General features: G+C 41.1%; 1 long non-coding RNA gene across 2 annotated transcripts; it reads right to left on the bottom strand.

Annotated features, from left to right (window-relative positions):
- Window positions 1–557: 557 nt before the first annotated feature.
- Window positions 558–7,144, bottom strand: LOC110201800 (uncharacterized). 2 transcript variants are annotated; one of them, XR_002322569.2, is made up of 3 exons: window positions 6,501–7,144; window positions 4,593–5,877; window positions 558–3,159 (listed from the first exon to the last, which is right to left on the bottom strand). It is a non-coding gene; the product is annotated as an uncharacterized LOC110201800 (long non-coding RNA). The 2 variants fall into 2 exon arrangements; XR_013485637.1 differs by having other exon boundaries at window positions 4,593–7,144.
- Between the last annotated feature and the right edge of the window lie 4,999 nt (window positions 7,145–12,143).

A 12,143-nucleotide genomic window follows, 5' to 3' on the forward strand; every position in this document is an offset into this window, starting at 1 on the left:
ACTTATTGAAAGGGCAGACAGAAGAAAGGCACAGGTTTGCATTCCTTTTGTTGTGAATCCTTTGTATGATTCATGAGTATGGCCCCATGTTGAAAACAAAAGACTAACAGTAAATTAGGGGTTGGGATCCAAGCCCTGCATAAGAAAATGTCCTTGTCTGTGGTGTTGCTCCCAAAGTTATCCCTGCCAAGAATCCCGAGACACAAGGCTCTTTTGTGTCTAAGTCAACCACAGGAATTGATGAGAAGTAAGATTAAGCCATTAAAATGTAGCCTTTAGCAGATGTAGCGGGTTGCACAAATGTTCTCCTCTCCTTCTCTGGCCATGTGGCATTCCCTTGTCTTGAGAGAGGAGTGGTGCTTTAAACCTGAGCAGTCTGCATGGTTCCAGGCCATTCCTCTTTGCTGCAGAGAAGGCATTAAAGTAGTAAGGACTACTTATAAAATCAGTCACCTTGCCAGTCAGAATGCCAAGTGCTTCTTTATGGAAGCAGAAGCAATTTAAATTCCATTTGCATAGAAAAGAGGCAAGAATCGTACAGAAATATGGAAAGAGGATGCTAAGCAATCAGGCATTTATTAAGCATATTATCTATGCTAGATCCTGCAAAAACAGACAAAATAAAAGTCACTTCCCTCAGGGAGCTTACATTCTTCAGGGTGCTAGCTCTAATTCTATTGAGAGAGACATCCCCATATGCAAGCACAAGTAATGGCAACAAAGAGGCCTTTCAGAGGTGAGGAGGGTATGGGCAGTTGGATCAAGAACCCTCATTGCACCAGCATAAGGCTTTGTTTATCACTGCATCATCTTCAAGCTTACAGTGTATCATTCAGAGCCATAATGTTAATCTGTATCTCTTAAAACAGGCTGACAGCCTGTGGTTGTGCCTTTCCAAGTCACGTAATACCTCCTACTGCACATCCATGAGAGAAGGAAACAGTTAATCAGTCCCAGTGTTCATCCTTTCAGTGTTCGAAGCAGAACAAAGACACAGAGTGTGGGATTTGCAAGGATACTGAGGGGCAGGCCAGTGAGCCCCTCCCCCTCAATGAAGACATGCTTTCCAGGTTCTCAGGTGAGGGGCACCCAGGCTCCATTTGCATCTTTCTGGATGCTGTGAGGTGATTCTGTGGCAGGGTAGCAGTGAGGTGTGGCAAGAAGACCAGGGGGATGGAGGTTAGCAGACTTCCCAGGATTGCGCTGTGCCTCTGCCACGTGGTTGTGTGACCTTGGGCAGTTTATCCCATCAGTAAGTGCCTACTGTGTGCCAGGTACTGTACTAACCCCAGGGATACCAAGAAAAGCGAAAGGTAGCCCCTGCTGTCAAGGCACTCATGGTCTACTGGGGGAGGCAACATGCAAACAAGACATGTAGAGGACACGTTAGAAGTAATCACCAGAGGGAAGGCAGTAGAATTAAGGGAGATTGGGAAAGGCTTCCTATAGAAATGGGATCTTGGAGCTGAAGCCAGGAGGCAATTATGAGGAAGGCGAACATGTCGTGCATCAGCAGTAGCCAGTGAACATGCTCAGAACTGAGATGCAGTGTCTTGTAGGGGAGCAGCAAGAAAGCATGTCACTGGATCTCAGAGAACACAGGATAGGGCATAAGAAGACGGGAAAGCTGGGAGGCTTTGAATGTCAAACAGAAGGCTTTATGTTTGATCCTGGAGGTGATCAGGATCCACTCGAATGAGGGCATAACATGGTCAGTCTTGTGCTTTAGGAAGATCACTTTGGCACCTGAATGGAAGATTTACAGGGGAGGGAAGAGACTTGAACCTTGCAGAACAGCTAGCATGTTATTACAGTAGTCCAGGTGTGAGGTGATGAGCTGCAGGATGGGGATGCCATCAAAGGAGAGAGGAGGCACATACAGAAGAGACTGAAGGTAAAATTGGCAGGCCTTGGCAACCAATTGGGAATTGGGTGGGGGAGGTGACTAGTGGAGGGTGACACCTAGGTTATGAGCCTGGGGAACTGGTGTTCTTGACCGGTAATAGGGAAGATAGAGAAGGAAGAGTCTGGGGAAAAAGAGAATGAGTTCTGTTTTAAGAAGTACTTGGGACATCCAGTTTGAGGTGGCCACCTTTTTTTTGTACAGTCCACAAAATAAGAATGGTTCTTACATTTTAAAGCCCTGCTTTATTTAAAAAATGTAAAAACCACCCTTAGCTTATGGTTTAACCCAGGGACCATAGTTTGCTGACCCCTACTTTAAAGTATAACAATAATTGTTTTGAGAAGTAGGAATAAGTGTATAGTAGGTGAATGCAGGGGATATTTCTATTAAAAATTTTTCTTTCAGATGGAGAATTTAGGTCTGAAACCAAGGAGACATCTCCAGAGCTAGGCATTTCTGTGGTACAGTTATGCTAGGACAGACTCAGGGGGCATGGTTTCTGTGTCTCCAACTGGAAAGAAGCCTGGGCATGTGGTGTCAGGTTAGGGAGGCAGCAGATCATTGAGAGAAATCCCTAGCATGCAAAAATCACCCCAACCAAACTCCCAATAAATCGAGGGGCAATGTATACGATAGCTATGGCAGAAGCTTTAGAGTAGAACTAAAGTTTTTCCTGCAAAAAAGAATGCCGCACATCATTCTTCTTTATTTCCTCAACAGCCCAGTCCTGCCCCGTTTACTGTTATTCCTCATTCCCTACTCTGACCCATCCTTGGGCTTGGGTGTGACCTGGCACTGTAACTCTCCAGGCTCCTCACACTTGGGTTCACAATCTTCCTCCCTAGAGTGTATCAGGAACATTCCCACTCTTAACAGGCTTAAGATAAAAATGTTTTGAAGGCCCTCAGGGAACTCCCTTCTGCCCTTTGGGGACAGTAAGGTAGGCTCTCCCTATCTATCAGTGACAATCATGACAGGGTACTGAGAAGTCTTTGCTTCACACACTAGAAGCTTTTCAGCATCAAAGGAAGTTTCTGCTCCTGAAAATGATAGCACATCCTTTCATCCATCCCATTACCCATGAATACAACTCTGCTCAGAGCCAGCAGTCAGTGAGTAGCTGCCATCTTCAAAAGCTATGGCTACTTCTTCCCATGGGCAGTGCAGAGTCCTCTAGGTCAGGATGTTCTGGGCCTGGTGGTACACCAGCATCTTCATGCTGCTCCTGTCTGTATGCCACAATTACTCTGGATCTGAAACATAAATGCACAATCATCCTTAGACAGTGGGAGCTTTCCAAGGGGTCAAGCTAGACTAGCCTGTGGTTTCTGCCTAAGCCAACCTGTTATCTCTGTGCCAAAAGCACAATAGGAAAGGGCACCAATAATTGAAACAAAACAACAAAGGAAAACTGAAATACCGACAGAGACTCAAGCTGAAGAGGATGTAGAGTGAAATGAGCCCTGACCACACAGAGTAAAAACTCCACTTTTTAACTCATCTCAGTGTTGCTGTCTTCATATAAGAGCCAGCTGCTTCATGGCTCTCCACCACTTATCTGGTTTCATTCTACTTGGGTTATAAATATTAATGATAATTGTTATGACCAGTGTGTGTGAGGGCTTTGCTATTTCCCAAGCCAAAGAGCATTTGAAAACCAGCACGAGGGAGGAAATGCAAGATTAGAGGGAATCTGTGAATTTGAAACCCCAGCAAATATGAACAAGGTGCACTTACAGGGTGGACTTCCAGAAAAGGATCTAAAAGCATACAACATCAAAGTAACTGGGGATATCAGTATGTTGTATGCTGCCCATGTAAGATACACCTCTATGGGATAGCAGAATCTATAGACAGCAGCTAGAAGGTAGACATTGATGGATGTGTCTGGAGTTTGGCCCGCCCTTTCCAAGGGAGACTTGTATTTCTGCCTACAGGGAAGCAAGAAAAGGGGACTTTTAAAGTTCCAACAAAGTCTCTAGCTTTTGCTTTTATTGGGTGAGGGTAGCCAAAGCTTACACCTTGCAGGTTTGGTTTCTTTCCAACAAATGCTAGATACACAAAAGACTATCACAAGTAGTGAATAGTAATTAAGCATTTAACCAAGCAAATAGGAAATAGCATTTTACAGATTAGAATATGCCAGAAGTTACAGAGTGAATAAATTCTCACCATGGGAGTAAGATAACCAAGAGGCACCCCAATCTTACCCAAGGGGGAGTTCCCCAAACTCTAGAGAGACAAGCTGCAAATTGGGGACATGTTCAGGAGCTAACTTCCTTACATATATATTTTTTGCTCACAACATATTTTTTCCCCCCTTTTCCTCTGGAGAATAAGAGTCTGAAACCATGTGAGCTCTCTCTTGAAGCAGTAATGTCTCTCCTCTCCAAAGCTCTTGCACCTTCTCATTTCTACATAGTCATGCAGGGTTGCATCCACATTCTTTGCACTAGTCTTAAAACTTAAATTGTGCTGGTAGCATATGACACAGGGATACCACTCCCTTATCAGGCTTGTTTGGGAGTCAAGTCACGTAGATGAAACAGTCCTATCATCACTTCTTCCTACTCTTATATGCTTCACATGCCTGGCCCCTTCTTGCTTAACAAGCCCCACAAAAGCTACCCAGGCAAAGGAGTCTAGTGAATGTGGTGACAGATAATACTTGATGAAAGCCCAGCACCTGAGGCTGCACCCAAGGCTTGTGTATTTGCTCGACCACCTCTTCAACGCTGCCTTTCACCAGACCCACTGAGAGTCTTCATCACCAGGAGCCCCACCTACAGACGTAGAGAAGGGCACAGCTTAATCTGGAAGTGCCACTTGCCTAAATTCTCAAACCCACTTTAATTTTCTAAGTGAAGAGTGGCAGCATTTGTAGGACAACCCTGTGAGAAATCCAGACCTTAAGGTGATGGGCTCATACCACATTCCTAACCAAGCCTCACAGACATGTAGAACCTTATCTCATTGACTATAACTTTGGAGCTCTGAGCAATTTCCTAAAAAGCAAGCTGTGATTGGCAGAGAGGATAACAGTAGGTGTAGTGTGGCATGTTTTAGCCTCTCTCTCAGGGCCAGTATACCCTAAGGGACTTATGAGGTGTCTTTAATTTTCATTGTCTTGTGCTCCCATGCCCATGTTCCTCCTGTTTTAGGGACCTGTAACTGGCATCTTTGTTAAACACTGTAAGGTCTGGAATTCCCCTGGCTGGGGAACCCTGTACCTCCCCCAGTACCGCAGGATGAGTTTGATACCAAAGGAGGAGGTCAAGGGGCTCCAGATTGATTATAGGCATTTAATCGATCGTTACAAGTACTTACAAGAAGGGGCAATCTAGGATGGCTGCAAGATAATTCAGTGGATCTCCACAAAGACCTCCCAGAAATCCTCATGGTAATTATAGAAATCAGACAAAGGGAAGAGGAGCCATAGGGTGCTTCATCGTGGATTGGTGGATATTTGGGGTTTTTCTGCTCAGTTAATGATTTGGTTAATATTTTAGTTTATACTTAGTACTGGGTCCAATTCTCAGATATCTAGGCATTTACCCAGCACTATTTGGTAAATGTGCCCAGGCACTCAAGGTTGTGTGCTGGCCACTATGTCCTTGTTACAGCTTTCACCAATTGGGACCCCACAAGCACTTACAAAGGAATATTCACTTCACAAAAATCGTAAGGAAAAAATGTCTTTCCCAATACATCTGGGGCCCATTCTCCCCTACAGAATCTCAGTCTCTAGGGATGTGGGGAAGTTATCTCAACTTAGCTCAGTTCCTACTAAATTCATGTCCCACGCTGAGATTGATGCGGGATGAGGCCTTATCAGCTGCTGCTGGGCTGGGGTCTGGAAGGACAGTTCACTTTCTCTGCAAACCCACATTCTGGAATGCTGGGATGCTGAGGCGCCCTCCTGACCTTTCAAAACTCCTAAGGTTGGAAGCACCAAATTCCTTCACCTCTAACTGAAAAGAACAAACATAGAGGACAAGAAATTAGGACCTTTCTCATGGCCTTGTGGCCTCAAAGGGGAGAAGGCTCCAAGGCCTCTCCCTTTACAGGGTGGTCTGTCACTGGATGCTGTGATCAAAGGAATAACCTTGATCCCCCAAGAGTACCTAGGCCAAGGTTGACAGTTCTTTTTGGATATCTCCACAGAGTCAAGAGCCTCCTCTTTGTCATGTGGTTAGCTAACTGGAAAGAACTCTAGAATGTTCACACATGCTCTGTGGTCTCCCCAAAGCACTTTAGGGCCACTGCTTTCCCGAAAATAGGCCCTTCAGCTTTCTTTTAGTTTAAGTGTCATGTGTCAACCAAATGGGATGCTGAATTTTGTATAGCCTCTTTAGAATGTCCAGGTAACAAATCTGGTCTCTAACCCTATAAAAACAAGGCCTCAGAAGAAGGTGCATCTCAAATCCTGAGGAAGTTCTGAGGTCTGTCATTAGAGGGGACCATGGGTCCCTTGATGTAGTGCCATTGGCTCAGAGCTCTGTCTCAGTCTCTTATTAGAGGCTGGACAATTTTAATCCCCATAAATACCCTGATACTTGGAAGGGGTCATCTCTGTTTCCAAATTGTTACATACACAGCATGTGTTTGGCCAATGCACTGGCAATCTGATGGTTTTCCATTTCCATCATGAGTGTCCACCTGAAAGTTGGTTAAAGAGACAACAAGCTAGGTGATAAGCAGATTCATATTGTTTTATTCCCTTAAGTAGCACATGTACAGGGAATCAGAGCTTTAACTGATTAACTCAAGCAATTTCTAGAGGACATTTAAACCCTGACTCAGGATGTCTGTGTTACCAGAAAAAAAAAATACAGCCTCCATATATTTTTTTAACATATAGCATGGCAAAGGACATTTCTTAGTTGAATAGGTTGTCAAAGTGTCAACTGAAATTATAGATCCAGGATATCTGTGTTTGCCCTACATAACATATGTGCACAGGATACCAAGATAAGAAAAATCCCACTATTCAAGAGAGTGTCTGGTCCCAGGTATCCTGTCCTTAGTGATCACAGACAGGAAGAATGCTGGTCAGTTCCATCTTGTCTTGGAATTTGCTGACACAGGAAGGGGCATTTTTAGTTCACTCAGAAAAGATTAATTCAGGTTTTTGGCCCTTATTGGGGCTCAATTGATCTTAAATGATTATCATTTCCTTCTTTTGGTCAAAGGTAAGCTGAAGGCTTCACCTGTAGACCAAAGAAAGGTGTGGGAAAAACCTTCTCTTCCTCAGGGATGGAAGAGATGTCCACTTGGAGCAGGTCTTCAGATGATCCGGTCCACATCCAGAAGTTGGCAGCTATGGGAGTAGTCACATAGACCTGATAGGGGCTCTTAGAAGACGTATGAGTTGATAATTGAGAGAAAATAGCATAACATAAGTCTTTAGTTAAAGGCACATAGAGATGATTCAGTTTTCCCAGCCATGCAGGGCAAGGTTCAAACAATACTACAAAGTTTTTCTCACAATTCACAAAATCACATAATTACATTAAGTCAGGTACAGATTAAATACTTAGAGGGTCACAATAGACTAGTTTTGAGAAGAGAGATTTACATGTAACCAAGATAACCAAGAAAACCTTAAACATGAACCATACAAATCAATACAATCATTATTACCAATGTTAACTAACATTAAGTTCCTTGCTCATGTACAATAGGTTTAATTCATAGGCAGTTCAAAAAGGGAGTTCTGTTCTCTGGTTTAGATTTAGAAGTTCCCAGATAATTGTTTTGTTAAATTAGTCAATCGCTAAAATTTGGTTCTCATTTTTGATATCTGCTACTTCTGTTCTTACCTACATCCTGTACCTGGTATAAGAATCATTTAAAATGTGAAGATTCAACCACAAAATGAGCTCTCCTGCCTCTTAAAATTATTAGACAGATACTTTAATAAAGGAGAAATAATTTCACTTACTTTTACCACTATCCTATACAATTTTTGGTAAAAATCCAAATTTGAGATCTTATTACCTAAACATGCTTAAAGCTTGGATTTCCATGATAGATACATTTTGGAAGCCAATCATATACATCTGTATATAATTCTTAGAGGAATCAGTCTAATCCTGTTGCTTTTTCAAAATTGCTATCCTATTTAATTAGACATCTATCACATTACATCTTTGTCTTATTACTTTGTCTAAACATTTCCTCCTTAGGAGGATGTATCCTATATTATTATTATTTGGCCATGAATGTAAGTTAAAATTGTAAGCTATTCATACTTGCATCCTATTATGGTAACTCAGAGATGTTCCAGAGGGACAAGGTCATATATCATATCAGAAGGAAAGAACTTCCTTAGCTCTATTTGATTCCAGGCATGAGTCATATCTGATAGCCAATCATGTAGTCACTGGATGTTAAAAGCAGGGCTTAGGATTAATTAGGTGGGGAATTTTCCTTTTCAGAAAGGAAATAGCACAATTGGGAAATAGAGTCAGGAAGATCCTACCTAGGCTGTGTCCAAGGTCGTCCTCAAAACTCTTCCCAGGCACAGACATCCACCTTTATCAGTTCTCAGCCTGCAGCACATGCCATTACTATTGGCTTCATGACAACTCAGACAATTATCCTGGTAATCAAAGCTCAAAACAATAGTAAATTGCTGTCCCATAAAGTCACATATCCTAGATAATAAGAATTTAATCTCACATTGGTAACAGTAAGAGACTGATCACAGAAAAATACTACTGATCTCATAATTCCTTTAAACAATGGGAACATCTTAAGGCAAGTCTTCAGAAGTTTGTATAAATTTCTGCATGTTTGAATTCCAGATTAATAATATTAGATTTCCCATTAAGTTAACACAAAAGAACTCAGTTACTACTCTTCACTAACATAACTATACTGGAATCCTATTCCTTAAACAAAACAAAGAGGTTCCTAACTTTAACCTCACAAGTTGATGGATTTATGTCCTTGTTCACAAGCTTGTTTATTCTTCTCTAATTATACTCACTCTGAAAGAATGAGATATTCAGGATTTGAATCTTATATATATAAGTTCAACACTAATTTAACTCTTGCTTAGGCCATGAATGACTACAGATTCAGATCAAAACAGCAAGATCTCTTCTGCTTTACAGCTCATTACAATAATTTAGCAGTAAGTTATCTTGCAAATGAAAATTTTGTAGGCCTCAAAAAAAAAACAAGACATTTTTCTAAAAGTATTTCCCTTCTTTAAAAACAGTTTAAAATTTGTCCTGATGTTAAGAAGAATAATCACTAAACTTTTATGAAGAACATTTGAGAAATTTTTAAAGTGATAGATATCTTTCTTTTCTACCTTAAAATAAAAATAAACCTTTTAAATTGGAATTCATTAAAACTAAGTTGATGTAAGATGTCCTTAAGTAACATAAATTCCCAAAGTAATATAACAAACTAAATTCCTAGTTCTTACAGAATTCATAGATATCACAAAGTTCCTTAGTCAAAAAGGTGTTTGTAATGGAGAAAAAATTCAGTTTTTATAATGCATGAAGAACATTAAATTAGCCTTATCACAATAACAAATATATTATCAAGCCTTTAAAAATTTACTCAGTATTTTTTTCTTTCCTTTGTCTTTAAATATATCACTAGAAATTAGGAAAAACTATTACATTCTGGAATCTCACGTAGATAGTGAATGTGGTAATCCATAAATCTCCAAATTAACATATCTCAAGGATTCTCATTTACTCAGGAATTCCACAACACAGGAAACTTTTATGCAGATTTGATAAGAATTTTCCTCTTAAAAGCAAATAGAACTTGCAAGTTTATTCTAACACATTCATTTCCCCCTATTAATTCATTTATTTAATTTTGGAGGGGTAGCAATTCTTGATGTAACATCTCTGGATTATAAGAGAAATTGCTTTTTTTCAACAACATAGCTGATACAATCTGGTTACCAGATTACACCATATAAAAAAGTCTCAGAAATATATACCATAAACAATTATCAGGTATTTAAAACTTGAAACGAACCAATTAATTACCTGCTTATAACCAAATATACCTCATTAAATGTTAACAGTTTTCAAATTATCCAATTTTATCACATCCTTTTAAAAGACAATCCATATGTACCATTTCTACCTCACAATGATCTCTCAAATTTTACAATCTAAGAAGTTTTAGAAATACAATACAATTTAGAAACATACTAACAACACAAACAATAAACTTCAGATGACATCAGTTGCATTTCCAGATTATCACATATAGAAATTATTGATCTTATTACTCATGGTATTTAAAAACCACTTTAAAGTTATCAGGCATGGAACAATTACATTAAATTAGAGAGATAATAATGATATTGTCTAACATGTGCCATTATGTTAAGCACTTTGCAATCATTATATTGTTTGATCCTGTAACAACCATTATTATTTTTCCCATTACAAATCAGGAATCGGGGCAAACAGAGATAAAATAACTTGCCATAAATTCCAAACTGGAACAGAGAAGTATGGGGCTTACCAAGAGTAGAAGTTGGCTTCTCACCTCATAATGCTATTGCCAGGCCTTCCAGGGGTTTGGGTGGCTGATACCAGGGCTTCCAGTGGTGATAATTCTTGGTGGCAGGGCTTGGAATCTTATCATAGTTCTGACCTGTCCACTTCTCTCCTCCCCACAGCTGCATAATTTACTGAGGCTGGTGCCATTTGCAGCTGCTGGGCAGGGTGGGCAGAATGTATGAACCTGGATGTTAGTCCCAGGTCTTGCCTAGAAGGGTGGGCTGCAAGATGCCCAGGGGCATAGGGCTGATAGCAGAATCATGCTAGTCTGTGTTAGCTGCCCCTCTCCTCCTTTTGCCAGATAGGGAAGGCTGATTTAAGTTTTCCCTACAATTCTCCAGCATTTCAGTCCCCTTATTGAGATGCTTATCTCTGAGGGGAGTGGGGAATGCTGAGGAATCAGGATTGGAAGGAGGTGTTTTAGCAGAGGGTGAGCTCCTGGAATTACCCCCAGTCTCAGAAGTTTTCTCCAACAGTCCCAAAATGAACAACTTCCTTTCTTAATGATTAATCTCAAAACCTTTAGAATCTGCTAAGATGTTTTTAGCAGTATCTACCTTTTCACTGTAAGTCTAGGCTGGCCAGGCCTGGACCCACAAGGAAAGGAGTTTTACAGTTTGTTGTTTCCCTAGCCGCAGCCCTTAGACAAGTCTCTAGCTGCCTTTAAAATCTTATAAGGTACAGATACAGAGACACACACCGACAGACAAATTGACGGGACAAATACAATACAAACATAGTGACATAGTGCACACTTAATGACAGAGGGAGAGGGAATTAGAGGCTTGTTAGAAGGCCCCCAACAAGAATTGGCTATTATTATTCTTCTGAGAAGGGGGGTTGGGGAATTTGCAAGGATCCAAGGTCTGATAGTGTAACTGGATCTTGCTAGCCTCCCTCAGAGTGCCCCTGAGGTTGGAGATTTAAAGGGGCAAGCCCCAATAAAGTTAAGTTTGGGGATCTGAGTCCCCATCAGGACCATAACCTTTAAGGGAAAAGGGGAGGAGGAAGGGGATTATTCAGAGCCTGGGAAAGAGTGCTGAAGGGGCTTTGTGAGCCTTAAGGGAAGAGGCTTCTGCCTTTCCTTCTCCCTCAGCTATCCAATGATGAAAACATTCCCACTCCTGGTTAGATGTTTTGTTGGCCTTTGAACTTAATTTGGTTTTAAGATAAAGTAACTTTGACTGGTCAGAAGAAACCCATTGTGGCCAACATAATTTGGGGCTATCTTTAGTTAATTGATATCAGTGCTAGCAGTACTTGTGATCACCAGATTGGCAATGGCTTGACATATAAGAGGTGGCAGTATTATTACCGGATTTCTAGTTTTAGTTTCTGACTGACCCATAGCCAATTTCTCTAGATCGATCCTTACCAGAGGGGACCTGATAGAGTAGCCAGAGTTTCTGAACTTCAACTTGATCCCCAACCCCAGAGCTAACTTAAAGGGAATTATCTTTCGGACTTCAAATAAACTAGTGAGAGGTCCATGGAAGCTGGAAATAGGAGAAACTTACCCGACCCCCTCAAAGTTAGAACTCCAGGAAAAAAGGGATCCTGAGGCACCTGAGCCTCAGAGCATTGCTGGGATAAGGTGTTTTCTCCAACTTCTTCTGTTCCAATCTGATATCACAGCACCATTATTGTTGACCTGAAAGTTGGTTAAAGAGACAACAAGCTAGGTGATT

The sequence above is a fragment of the Phascolarctos cinereus genome, unplaced genomic scaffold (assembly GCF_003287225.1).
Source record: "Phascolarctos cinereus isolate Bilbo 61053 unplaced genomic scaffold, phaCin_HiC Scaffold_4;HRSCAF=312, whole genome shotgun sequence".
Lineage (NCBI taxonomy): Eukaryota > Metazoa > Chordata > Mammalia > Diprotodontia > Phascolarctidae > Phascolarctos > Phascolarctos cinereus.